Genomic DNA, 14,000 nt, shown 5'->3' with positions numbered 1-14,000 from the left:
TCCTGAGTGCTGGGATTAAAGTAGTGTACCACCACACCCACTTCTATTTGAATCTTGAAACTATATGTGTGTGTGTGTGTGTGTGTGTGTGTGTGTGTGTGTGTGTGTGTGTATTTTAATGCATTGGTGTTTGACCTGCATGTCTTTGTGAGGGAGTCAGATCCACTGGAACTGGAGTTACAGACTAATGTGAGCTGCCATGTGGGTGTTGGGAATTGAACCCAGGTTCTCTGGAAGAGCAGCCAGTGCTCTTAACTGCTGAGCCATCTCCAGCCCCTGAACTATGTATTCTTACTGTTTTAATAAGAAGACAAGCTGGGTATGGTGATTCATGCCTGTAATCTAGCTCTCAAGAAGCTGAGGCAGAAGTGCTTCCAATTCAAAGCCAGTTTGGGCTACATAATGCAATCGTGGTTTGTTTTCTGTTTTTGTTTTTTAAAAGAGAAAGAGAGCTATGTGGTGGTGGTAGCTCACGCCTTTAATCCCAGCACTCCAGAGGCAGAAGCAGGCAGATCTCTGTGAGTTTGAGGCCAGCCTGGTCTACAAAGTGAGTTCCAGGGCAGCCAGGGCTACACAGAGAAACCCTGTCTCAAAAAACAAAAATAACAACAACAAAACCTGGGCATGGGGTTGGGGATTTAGCTCAGTGGTAGAGTGTTTGCCTAGCAAGCACAAGGCCCTGGGTTCGGTGCTCAGCTCCGGAAAAAAAAAAAAAAAAAAAAAAAAGACGAAAAAATAAATCTTAAAAAAAAAAAAAAAAAGCCGGGCGGTGGTGGCGCACGCCTTTATCCCAGCACTCAGGAGGTAGAGCCAGGTGGATCTCTGTGAGTTCGAGGCCAGCCTGGGCTACCAAGTGAGCTCCAGGAAAGGTGCAAAGCTACACAGAGAAACCCTGTCTCGAAAAACCAAAAAAAAAAAAAAAAAAAAAAAAAAACCTGGGCATGGATGCCTGTGATTCTGACACCTGGGAGGTGAAAGCAGGCAGACCAGAGGTTTAAGGTCTTCCTCAGCTACAAAGCAAAACTAAGGCCAGCCTGGGCTACCTAGTGACTGTCTCACTGCTCCCCACCACTTATTATTCATTTGTGTGTGTGTTCTACAGTATACATGGGGGGGTCAGAGGACTCTGGAGTTGGTTTGTTCAGTTCACTTTTATGTGGTTCCCAGGGATTGAACCCAGGTCACCAGGCTTGAGTGGCAAATGTTCTTATGAGCCATCTCTCCAGGCTCTATTTTTTTTTTTTAATGGTGTGCGTGCGTGCATGCGTGCGTGCGTGCCCACAGTGCACTCTGAGGTCAGAGCACAGAGGATGACTTGGGGAGTCAGGTCTCTTCTGTGCAGGTCCTGGAGATGGAGCTCAGATTGTCAGATTTGGCAGTGAGTACATTTACCCACCCAACCATCTCACCAGCCGGTTCCCAGCTTTTTTACTTTAGTTCTGTTTAAGACTTACTTTAGTTTTAATTATGTGTGTATTTGTGTATTTGTGGCCATGTTTTAAAAAGAAAGAGTATAAACAAAACTGCCTCATAAAAATAAGGCCCAAGCCATCCTGCCCCTGGAGCAGTGGTGACATCCAGCCCATCTGCTGCCAAGGACCATGCTGGGGACCATGGTCCTCCTGAAGCTGAAGTCCGGGTCCTATACTGCTGTGGGATGTTCTGTATGTCCTGTGGGAGCCCTTCTTGGGTTCTTTGTGGCGTTACCCAGCAGGTCCGCATAGAGGATGATTAGGACCATGAGCCTGAGTGCAGGTGTCTGAGATGGTCTGCACTTGGCTGTGCTGGGGGATGGTCTGTATGTCAAGTTGTTCTGATTGATCAATAAATAAAACCTGATCGGCTGTGGCTAGGCAGGAAGGATAGGCGGGACTAACAGAGAGGAGAAATAAAAGGACAGGAAGGCAGAAGGACTGACTGCAGCCGCCGCCATGACCAGCAGCATGTGAAGACGCCAGTAAGCCACCAGCCACGTGGCAAGGTATAAATTTATGGAAATGGTTAATTTAAGATAAAAGAACAGTTAGCAAGAAGCCTGCCACGGCCATACAGTTTGTAAGCAATATAAGTCCCTGTGTTTACTTGGTTGGGTCTGAGCGGCTGTGGGACTGGCGGGTGACAGAGATTTGTCCTGACTGTGGGCAAGGCAGGAAAACTCTAGCAACACTATACTGTCACCAATGGTCACACAGAGGCCCAGGGGTGGGGTCACAACTGAGGCCTTGGTTGTGTCTGTCAGCCATCCCCACCTGAGCGGCCATTCCTTCTACCCACAGCCAGGGCCCTGGGCCCAAGCTGCTGCTAAGGGTCATGTCTGGGTCTGTGGTTCAGCTGCAGCTGGGGTCTGTGTTGATGTCTGGGTTGGGGTCATCTCAGGAGGCCTTAGGAACCATTGAGATGAAATCAGAGGGCCATGCTGAACTGGCGCCACCCTTCCATGGCCCTGGGAAAGCTGGCCTTGCCTCTCGCTGGACAGAGGCTGAACCTACCAGGGTAGGGGAGCTGACTCCCCCTCTCCTGAGGAAGGTGGCCCCAGTGGCCTGTACTGACCAGCTTGGCTACTACCCAGACACATAGCCAGGCCTTGGATAGGCCCACACTAGCATCTACCCCATCTAGGAACTGCAGGAGCTTGTAAAATGACTGGTGCTGTGGAACAATATCAGCAGGATCTCCAAGACTGAGAGGTGGGGGTAGAATATTCCAGAGGAGTTCTGGTGAGGATCACTGATGATGGTGTACCAGAAGCCAGGCTTTGAACCGACCAGTGACTCACTGCACTCAACATTTGCTAGTAAAGCTGATTGACAAAGGGGTACACTATGTGATACACCAAGGCTCCCAATGCCACCAGGACCAATGATGAGATGTTGGAGAGGCGGGAGAGAAGGAGAAGCAAAGAGATTGTTGTTGTTTTGGTTTGTTGGGTTTCTTTTGTTTTTGCTTCTGTTTGTTTGCCTGTTCATTTTGTTTTTGTTTTCTTTTATGGGGGGCGTGGCAGGGGTGAAAGAAGGATTTAGGGGGAATAGGAGGTGAGCAGAACTGGGGTGCATGATGTGAAATTCCCAAAGAGTCAATAAAGAAGTTAAACTAAAAGAAAAAAAAGGCTAGGCAGAATTGGCACACGACTTTAATCGCAGCACTCGGGAGGCAGAGGCAGGTAGATCTCTGTGAGTTTGAGGCCAGCCTGGGCTACAGAGCGAGTTCCAGGACAGCCAGGGCTACACAGAGAAAGTCAGTGTTGGATATGTTACCAAAGCAAATAAATAGAGTAAAAAAGTTTATATATCCCCTGCCCCCGCCTCAGCAAAGTGGCTGAGCAGGTAAAGGTACCTGCCCCTCAAACCCAACAACCAGAATCTGATACCTGAGACCTAAGTAAAGGTGGAGGATAAGAAACCACTCCATACAGACATCCTGTGACCCCTGCACACACACCCCGGCAGACCACAGGCACATACTCACCAACAGTAAAGAAAAACTAGAAGGACATTAGCACTTGTGTCTTGCCTGAAACTCTAATGGAGTCAGGCTGCCCATGGTGACCTGGCTCTGTGCCATAGTCTGGGTGTAACCATAGGGTGATCAGTGATCTCAGCACTTACTCTATCAGAGGCCAAATATATGAGCAACCTCTAGGACACTAAAAGAAATCATGACCAAACCGGGTGCAGTGACACCCAGTCACAGTCCCAACTACTCAGGAGGCTGGAGCAGGAAATGGCTGGAGCCTAGAAATTTGGAGCCAGCATAGGGGACACAGCAGGACTTACCTCTTTAAATAAATTTTTGACAGGGTTTCATTGTGTAGCCCTATCTGTCCTGGGGACTCACTCTGTAGACCACGATGGCCTCGAACTCACAGAGATCTGCCTGCCGCTGCCTCCCAAGTGCTGGAATTAAAGGCACACATCACCACCACCTGATGCTAATTTTTTTTAACAGTAACATCACACTGAAAACAAGACCCAGAGGTCCAGGCCAGCCAAAACTTGGGGTGTGCGTGGGGTGGGGGATCTATTACAAACAAGAAAGGCAGACACCTAGTCACTGGCGGCAAAACAGGCTACTCCCACTGTCAGGGAGCCACACCTCTCCTAACTAGCCGGCCACCTCCATCAGAGCGTCCTTCATGTCCACATCCCAAACACGATGCAGAACACACACAGACACAGGAAGAAAACCTGACGACAGACTCCACTAAGAAAAGGCCTGAAAGAAACTTAAGCAGATGCTCCATGAAACGCTCATCAGACTTCACACACAGAGAGGTGTCATGCCTCATTTCAAACAGAATGTACTAAGTCCCAACTCACCACAGATAATCTAATAACAGCGCCGTGACTTTTCCTGTTGAAGTCTCTTCTCTCACATTCTAATACCCTCGAGCCACCAGAAATGCAGATGCTTTGTGCTGAAATGCTAGAAAAACTCACACATTGTCATTCCTTGATCACCAGCGATAGGTTGCTAAATCAAGAGTCTACTTGAAGTTATGAAAGCAGGACAAGCTGATCCAATTACGTAAGAAAAGTGCTCCATCAAACCAGGACCATCTGGGCTTTGAATGCTGTGATTTCTGAACAAAAGTCAGCACACTTGCAGATACAAATGCTCTTCCACTCTTATAATGGTCCCAGATGAAACGCTTACAGACATTCCGGGTCACGACAGCCCCCCCGCCCCCCCGTACTCATTTACTTGCATGCACAGCAAGACTTATGTTATGTGTCCTGTGTAGAAACACAACCCAGATGATCAGATGACAGAACACTATTCACACTAGTTCATAAGAACATCTGTATTCTCTCCTTGGCCCCAGGAAGACTCTCAAAGCTGTCATAATTCCCTACAAGTATAGACTTTTTGTCTCCTCCATAGCAAACTAACAATCCCATCATCCCCATAATCTAAGGACAGTATCCCAGTAATCTTAAAACCTAACCCAGCCAACCAGGCTTGATTTATACGCCCTGGGAGAAGCTGAGACTAAAGGGACAGGCTTTAATAAGGAAAATTCTGATGGAGAATGAGATCCACACATGCTGCAGACAACTTCAGCATCCACAGCAACAAACTAGCAACTGGAGGAAGTTACCTGCAAGTTTCCTGGTGTTGAGTTCAGAATTCCCTGAAGCTGCAGCTGGGGGCAGAGCTCAGAGGCAGAGACTGGCCTGGCCTGCTTGAGGCCCGAGTCTGGTCTTCAGTATCACCAACGTTAACAAGTGAGCTAAGTGAAGTACCTGCCTCATCTTCCAGGAAAGCCCACACCCCTGCCTGACCTCTTTGCCTCTAAACCCGACACTAGCTATGAGGGCCTTCTTTCCTCAAAACACATTCCTTCCTTAGGACCTTGCCCCTAAACCACCTTTCCACACCCCTACCCCTGTCCCGAGGCTTCGCCTTACAAGTCAGTCTCTCCAAGCTCTCCCCTGACTGCTCTCGCCTCAGTCAGCCTGGGCTCCCCAGTAGCTGCCTGCACAAGGGACAGCAGCACCAGCTAGTCCTTTCTTCAAAGGAGGTCTTTCCCAGTAGACCCCAACTGTCCCAAAGGCCAAAACTGCTCATTTGCTCTCGGCTGTATCCCTAACACCCCGCACAGTGCGTGGCACACATTAGGGAGAATGTCCTTATTTTCTGAGCTTCAGAATTACTTCAAAGAAAAACGTATTTTTAAAAAAGGTGAGCATGGCGGCACACACTTAAAGGCTAGCCTGAGCTACAAGGCCCTGCCTTGAGAAAACAAAACAAGGGGCTAGAGAGGTGGTTCCACTGTCGAGAGCACTTGCTGTCCTTTCACATGACCCAAATTTGATTCCAGCTTCCCCATTGGCCGGCTCACAATCACCTGTAACTCCAGCTCAATGGAGTCGGACAACCTCTTCGGTCCTTCACAGGCATGTATGAGTAATCATGCACACATATGTCATTTATTTCTAACGAGCTAAGGGTTGGGTTATAGTTCAGTTCGTAAAAAAGGAGGAGACCGAGAAAAAAACTCTAAAACCAACTTCAAAAGGTCAATACGTTGTGGTAATTTTGGAACATAGCATGTAAGAGTTTGAAACTGTTATCAGGATAGGGCATATCTACTTATCACTAGTGGGGAATAATGACCAAATACATTTAAAGACAAAAGATACATGCTCAGCTGGGAGCACATACACTAAAACCGGACCGATGTGGAGAAGATTAGCATGGCCTCTGCTCAGGATGACATGCAAATTCGTGAAGTGTTCCACGTGTTAAAAAACAAGAGGCAATTGTCCCACCACTGAGCTATTTCAGCCTTGGGGTCTTGCTGTAGAGCTCAAGCTTAACCTTAAACCCATGCTAGCTAGCCTCAAATGCACCCTTCTGCAGCCCTTTGCCTCTGCAGTGCTGACACTGCAGGCAAGTCAACATGCTCAGCTTCACTTATTCTTTGCCATGTGAGTGTTGTATTACTTATTTCAACTAGAAATTGTATTTGTTTTTTTGAACCAGGGTTCCTGTAGCCTACAAAGGCCTTGAACTTGAACTCCTGGTCCATCTGTTTCCACCTCCTCAATACTGGGATTATAAACAAGCTCCACCACAATTCAACATATAAAATTTGCAAACACCAATTTCATCTTTATTTCTCTTTTGAAAGTTGTGTGTCAACTAGGCAGTGGTGGCGCACGCCTTTAATCCCAGCACTCGGGAGGCAGAGCCAGGCAAATCTGTGTGAGTTCAAGGCCAGCCTGGTCTACAAAGTGAGATCCAGGACATGCACCAAAACTACAGAGAGAAACCCTGTCTCAAAAAACCAAAAGAATCCAGTGGTGGTGACGCATGCTTTTAATCCCAGCACTTGGGAAGCAGAAGCAGGCAGGTCTCTGAGTTTGAGGCCAGCCTGGTCTACAGAGTGAGTTCTAGGACAGCCAGAGCTATTATACAGAGAAACCCTGTCTCAACAACAACAACAAAAGTTGTGTGTGTCTATGTGAGTGCATGCCACATACATGGGTGCCCACAGTATCCAGAAGGTGCAGCTGGAGTTAGTCAGTTGTGAGCCACACCTGATGGTGTTAGGAACTTGGGACCTGTGAAGTGCCAGAGTGAGACTTGATCTCCAAATCTCTTAAGAAGGGGGCCAGTGAAGTGGCTAAGCAGCATATGCCCCTCAACAATGCAAGCCTGGTGACCTGAGTTCAATCCTTGGAGCCTAAATGAATGTAGGAGAAAAGTGAACCCATCAATTTGTTCTCTGACTTTCACATGTGTACAGTGGCATGCACACCCTTACCCCTTCAAAACACACACACACACACACACACACACACACACACACACACAACACCTTGTTTAAATCAATAAAATGGGGGATGAAATTGACCACATTTCTTAGATACATACAGATTTGGCACTTTTCAGAAAAGAAAGATCTGGGACATAAACATAACTTGTATTGTTGCCACAATCAAAAATCAAAGCTCTGGACCAGAGTCAAAATCTTTATATCTAAACCTGTTGGCCTTTTTTCCCCCTAGGGAGAGGGATGCTGGGGACCCACTCTACCCTTGCTATGCTAGACAAGTGCTCTTCCACTGAGCTACATCACTAGCCACACTGCCAGGTTTTCAAATCTGAATATCAAAACTGGAATATTCCAGGGCTGGTGAGATGGCTCTGTGGCTAGCGGCACTTGCCGGGTAAGCTTGGCAACCTCACTTCAATCCCCAGAACCCACATAAAGGTGGAAGGAGAGAACTAATTCCACAGAGTAACCCTCTGACCAACCCACGTCCCAGCAAGTACTCCCCTCATAACACACACACACACACACACACACACACACACACACACACACACACACACCATGCATATATACAATAATAAAAAAATAAATAATAATCTTTTTTGTGTTTTATTTTCTTCCAGACAGGGTTTCTCTGTGCATCATTTTGGCGTTACCTTCAATGTTATGAGGCTACTGCCATATGGTCAAGAAAACATCTTCATAGGCACCCCCACCTGAAAGATCCAGCAGAGAGAACATCATCTTCACCCACCTACCTCCTGAAGAATAATCGGATAGCCTGATATCCAGGTAGGCAAGCCCTTGCTCAGGTATCTGATAACCTATGTGCCTCCACAGAATCTCATTGCATGCCAAGCCAAATCTCTTAAGTTATTCAAGACTGGCTTAGATATTAACACACCTATCAACAGTTTTTTTCTCTAACAACATCATTAAGTTCTTTAGATTCCATCCCCTTTAAGACAGGCTCTTACTCTATAGCTCAGGCTGTCCTTGAATTTGCAGTCATCCTCAGTCTCCCAAGTGCTGGGACTACAGGCATGAGCCACATCTGGCTTATATTTAACGTTTTTCAATATCCTTTTGTTTTATTTATTTATTTATTTATTTATTTATTTATTTATTTATTTATTTTTCGAGACAGGGTTTCTCTGTGTAGCCCTGGCCATCCTGCATTTAATCACCAGATAAATAAGAAGTAGATTTGAATTTAGAAGAATTGCCAAACACACTGTGGAGAGTTCTGCCTCTATTTCCTTGCAGAGCAGCTCTTGAGATCTAGCAGAGGACTTCATTTGACGTGGGATGTCCCATGCACTCTAATCCAAGGCATACATCCCCAAGAGACAGTCAATCAACCAGAACTCTGCCAGCTTCTGCTTGGGAGCTGTGTGAAGAACAGTTAACAAGAGCTTACTTTGAGAAAGAGATCAACAATCACACTCTTAAAGAAAAGAAGTGATTTGGCAAAGGGATGCATGTTGCCAAAATGTTAGTCACAGCTTCCAGGTCCCAGTTTGTCTCTGCAACTATTCTTTGCTTTGACAGAGTCCATTCTCTGGCTCAAGAAACCCAGCTCAGCTTCTGTCACCCTCCGCATTTGAAGCAGTCAAGAATCCTTTCATTTTGGTGGCTTCAAGCTGTGACACAGACAGGATGCCCACCAGAAAGGGGAGGGCAGCTTGGCACTTGCCACTTAGGACTAGTTGAACAGTGCAATGGGAAAATGTGTCAAGACAGGAAAAATGAAAACCATTGTGTTAAAGAAAGAAGCCATGCAGCAGCCATAAGTTATAGCAAAACCCTCTTAAGAATAAACCAAAAGCCGAGCGGTGGTGGTACTCGCCTTTAATCCTACCCCGGGAGGCAGAGTCAGGCAGATCTCTGGAGGCCAGCCTGGTCTACAGAGCCAGTTCCAGGACAGCCAGGGCTACACAGGGAAACTGTCTCAAGAAAACAAACGAATCAAAACCCAGCAGTACACTGTTACACAGGTTTTCATCTCCAGATGTGTGCATACACTTCATGCCTGCAGCAGCTCTTCCTGGAGTTGGTAGTACTAGGGTTTGCTAGAACAGCCTGAACTAACAGGCCATGAACTTCAGAATTACTTGAGGGCAACAAGAAAAGCACACTCAAGTGTGCCAGGGAGCAGTTCAGAAGGTTAAAGTCAGGCAAGAACATGTGATGGTATTCCCTTCAACAGAACAGGATTCCTTTTCTTCAACTCCAGAGTAAAACTTCCAAGCTATATCGACTCGTCCCACTACCCTTCCCCTCCCCTGACTCTCACCTACGTGTCCACATCACTAATCAGCACCGCCTCATGTAAACACCATTTCTGATATCAAGAGTGAGGCAGAATTAAAACTGCCCAGTCTTTGGCAAATCACATCAGACCTCAGAAATGCCAAGACTCTCCAAAACACTTCTAGGCTAATCAAGTTCACTTACCAACTAAGTGTTCAGAGCAGCACAGTCAAGGAAAAAGCTAAAAGAAAACCTCAAAGGACTGACAAGAAATCCTGTCTACAGTCTCTACCCTCTGACAGCAAGGCCACAGATACTGACTGAACCAAGGCATATGGCTCACCTCTCTAAAAGACTCAGGTAGTTAGAAAACAAAACACTGCATTCTCTAAGTCACTAACAACTGAAGTCATTCATTTCCGACTCTAAAATCTGTATCTTCCTCTTGGTGGTAACCAACACAGTAACTTAAAAAAATTGACTATTAAAAATATTAAGATATATAAAGATACTATAAGACTAAAGATTATATATTAAAATGCATATAGATGCTGGGCAGTGGTGGCACACATCTGTAATCCTAGCACTCAGGAGGCAGAGGCAGGTGCCCACCCTCCATGAGTTCAAGGCCAGCCTGATCTACAGAGCAAGTTCCAGTACAGCCAAGGCTACACAAAGAAATCCTGTCAAACACACACACACACACACACACACACACACACACACACACACCAATAAACAGCACTATCACAATCTTGTTTTTCTTTACACAGACTTCAAAGATCTAATAGGTTAGCACAGTCTTTTAGGGGAACAGATGGGTCAGACCTATATGGCAAAGGAGGAAGAGAATGAGAGTTTAATGGTCTGTCGCAAAGTTACATGTAAATCTATACATGAGCTAGAGTACTTCTTATTCCCCAAAGTTCTCTTCTGGTTCGTAAAAAGAGAAGAGAGTAGCCAAAAGCATGTGACATGTCAGAAGACACAACTCTAAAGCAAAAGTAATAGCATGAAAAAAGGAATGGGTCCAGGGAGAGATCAATCTAGTACTAATCAAGTCGCTTTAAAAAATATGAGTTCCAGCTGGGCGGGGGTGGCACATGCCTTTAAGCCCAGCATTCATTCGGAAGTCATTCGGGAGTTCGAGGCCAGCCTGGTCTACAGAGTGAGTTCCAGGATAGCCAGGGATACACAGAGAAATCTTGTCTCGAAAAACCAAAAAAGAAAAAGAAAGAAAAAAATCCCAGGGTTCGAGTGCAGGTTAGAGGTATGTATGCCCAGCATACAAGTGGACCCAGGATTCAATCCCCAGCAAGGAATGGGGGGTGAGGGTAGATTCCAGTGCACACCAGCTTCCTCCAGCTTCTCGATCCAATACTATCCTTCCAGAATATGCCTTCCTAATCAGTAACTCAACCGCACACACAGCCTACGTTTAGCGCCTTCAGATTTCCAGTCCCTCCTTTCACGCCGCTCCAACAGGAACCTCCAACTCCAGGTGCCTCCTTCCGAACGCATCTCAGACATCTCTCCGACTGCCTCCCTCTCACCCGACACTCTCGAAACCCTCCTCTGATGTAAACAGCTTCCCTCTCAACCATCCCTTTCCACCTGCATCAATTCCGGAATGTCACACCGGCCTCCTCCACTCAGAGCATCCTGCTCAATAATTACCTTTCCCAACAGGTCCTCCCTCCCTTCCCCATCTCCCCCTCGGCGCACGGTCCCCCTCCTTCCTCGCCCAGAGTGGCCGTCTTACTCACCTCACCCAACCCTTCAGGATCTCTAATTTCCTGTCTCTCCAAAACCTGCCCATTTGCACGGTCCGCACCGGCCACACAACACCGCCCTCCGCTCGGACGGCCCACGCCCCTTCTCCGGGGTCTCCAGGCCCCGCCCCCAGGCCCCCTCCCCGCCTCAGGCCCCTCCCCCGGCGTCCCCTCCCCCCCAGGACCCCCTTCCCGGCTCTCCCTCCCACTCAGGTCCGCAGGTCACCCCGGCGGCGGGCTCCGCCGCCCCGCCGTCTTTCCCACCTGGCCGGGCCTGCTCCGGGAGCGAGTCCTCCGTCACCTCTGTCCTGGTTGAGTCCTGCCCGTTCGCCCCGCGGCAAGCTCTCTTTCTCGCCGCCGCCCCTTTTACCAACCCGGAAATGGATCTGCTCCCACCGTCCCCAGCGTCCGCGAACAAAATGGAGGCGGGGGAAAAAGGAGGAGGTAGCCGGGAGCCCAGAGACGCGGGGCGCATGCGCCTCGGGAAGCCTGCCTTCCACCGGCGCACGTGGGGGCGGAGCGCCACCATCTTGAGAAGGTCGCAAGACGAGCTCCGCAGTTAAAAGCCGGGTCTGCATCCTGGGCTGCAGTTGGGGCCGCCTGCGAGGTTTTCAGTGGCTGGTGATGCCAGGGTGCAGCCCATGAGATGCTTATTTCATTTGTCAAATTCAGTCTGACCTTTAAAACTGAGCAGATGATTTTAACTTCTGGCCAACGGAGAGAACCACTGAGCTAACTGCTGTTTTCTTAAATATGGGGGGTTTTTTTTCGTGTTTTTTTCCACTAGGCGGGTGCGCGCGCGCGCGCGCACACACACACACACACACACACACACACACACACACACACACACACACACACACACAAAGCCCTTATATGGTCTAGAATTAAGGAAGAACACGACTCCGCTACCCTTGGAGGGGCCCAGTAGACAAGCTCCGGTTGTCATAGCAACTGAGAGGCACGCTTCTCCTTACATGTCATTTGTTAGGTCATTCTAACCACTGAACATCCTCCTCAGCAGAGGTATCCCCAGCTCATTGGGCTGAGGGGGTGGTGTTGTGAACTCCTCTAGGTGCCTGGATGAGAGCGAGGTATCATCCTTTGCTGACATCACTGCTAACTCTGGTGCAAATGACTAAGGATCTCTTCTTCCTACACAAAAGCTTGTCACCACTCCAGGCAACCCCATTGCTTCCAGACGTCTCATTGCTCCTCAGGTCAACCCAATGACCAGGGCTGAAACTCAAGTAAAAGAACAGTATTGGGGTTTAATCCCCACTTACTAGCAATGTGCTTTTGGGCCTCAGCTACCTCATAGTGTTTGTCCTTTCTAATAGAGTCCGTGAAGGCTCATCAGGTAATGAATGGGAAAGCATGTGATAAGCCATAAGCTGTTATTATTTTTGTTTTCCCTCTGTTCTGCCTCAAGGGCTGGGCCACACCCACTAGTGAAGTAAATGTCACATTGAGTATCTGCTATGGGTCATACACTAGGCTAGGTACCAGGAGATGGTTCCAGAGGTGACTAAGACAGAGCTTCTGCCCTCTGGGAACTCACCATGTTGGTACACAGACTGACATGTAAACAGCTAGCTGAGATCCAAGTCAGCATGTGATTTGTGTTATGGTGACGTGTGCTGGGATGTCACAGGAGTGATTCATTCCTGCTGAAGAACGAGAAAAGATTTTATAAATGGCTTGAACTAGTCTTTGAAATATGAGTAGAATTTTGCTGGGTATGGCGGCCCTCAGGAAGCAGAGGCAGGTGGATCTCTTGAGTTTGAGGTCAGCCTGGTCTATAGAGCAAGATCCGGGACAGCCAGGGCTACATGGAGAAACCCTGCCTCAGAAAACCAAACAGAAAAGGAAAAAAAAAAGGAAAGACAGGTAGAATTCCATTACTAGTCAGCGAAGGTAAGGAACCCATGCCAGGCAGGGTCAGTGGGTGCAAAGGTGAAGATGTGCAGGTCGCTACCTACACTGCATCCTGACAGTGGGGTGACTGGACCCATGGGGCAGTGGATCTAGACTGTTTCCTAGCTCTTTGCCCCATCCTTTTTCCTGTCTCATCCTTAGTGGCTTGGCATTATGTGGACCTACTTCCAGTTCCTGAAACACACAATGGAGTTTGCACCTCAAGGCCTTTGAACAGGTTACCTTTGTCTCATTTTCATCGGTCAAGCCTTTGCTTCATGCCCCCCCCCAGAGGGTATTCTCTGCCCAGTGTAGCTAAGCAAGCCCCTGCTCTCTTATTACATCACTCTATGTCAAGGGCAGCCACTAGAGTGAATACAGGGACATCTCATTTGGGGACATAGCAATAATAAGCTTTATGAAAAAAGAAACCAAGAGGCTAACTCACCGGGAGGTGGTGGCACACACCTTTAATCCCAGCACTCGGGAGACAGAGCCAGGTGAATCTCTGTGAGTTCGAGGCCAGCCTGGGCTACAGAGTGAGTTCCAGGAAAGGCGCAAAGCCACACAGAGAAACCCTGTCTCAAAAAACAAAAACAAACAAAAAAAAAAGAGGCTAACTCTCATTTTCTACATGAAATCTGTATGAAGGGGCCAGGGTAGGAAACAAAAGAAAGCATTCTTGGAAAAAAATCGTTCAAAGCAAAAAGAATTATTTCCTCCCCACACCTCACCCCCCCCTTTTTTTTTTTTTTTTTTTTTTTTGAGACAGGGTT

General features: G+C 47.7%; 1 protein-coding gene and 1 non-coding gene across 3 annotated transcripts in view; one reads left to right on the top strand and one right to left on the bottom strand.

The window, feature by feature from the left end:
• Wipf2 (WAS/WASL interacting protein family member 2) overlaps positions 1-11,709 on the bottom strand; it is a 38,313-nt gene extending 26,604 nt beyond the window's left edge. The window contains exon 1 of one of the 2 annotated variants that reach the window (XM_006971818.4): positions 11,572-11,709. The gene's annotated coding sequence lies outside the window, so the exon portion shown is untranslated. Of the gene's footprint in view, positions 1-11,301; positions 11,426-11,571 lie in introns of those variants that run through there. The other variant, XM_016007032.3, reaches the window with a different exon arrangement.
• Positions 6,144-6,248, top strand: LOC121831870 (U6 spliceosomal RNA). Its single transcript, XR_006075472.1, has one exon. It is a non-coding gene; the product is annotated as a U6 spliceosomal RNA (small nuclear RNA).
• Positions 11,710-14,000: the final 2,291 nt, after the last annotated feature.

The sequence above is a fragment of the Peromyscus maniculatus genome, chromosome 8 (genome assembly GCF_049852395.1).
Source record: "Peromyscus maniculatus bairdii isolate BWxNUB_F1_BW_parent chromosome 8, HU_Pman_BW_mat_3.1, whole genome shotgun sequence".
Classification (NCBI taxonomy): domain Eukaryota; kingdom Metazoa; phylum Chordata; class Mammalia; order Rodentia; family Cricetidae; genus Peromyscus; species Peromyscus maniculatus.
Note: the sequence above shows the minus strand (reverse complement) of the source record. Positions and strands in the feature narration are given on the sequence as shown.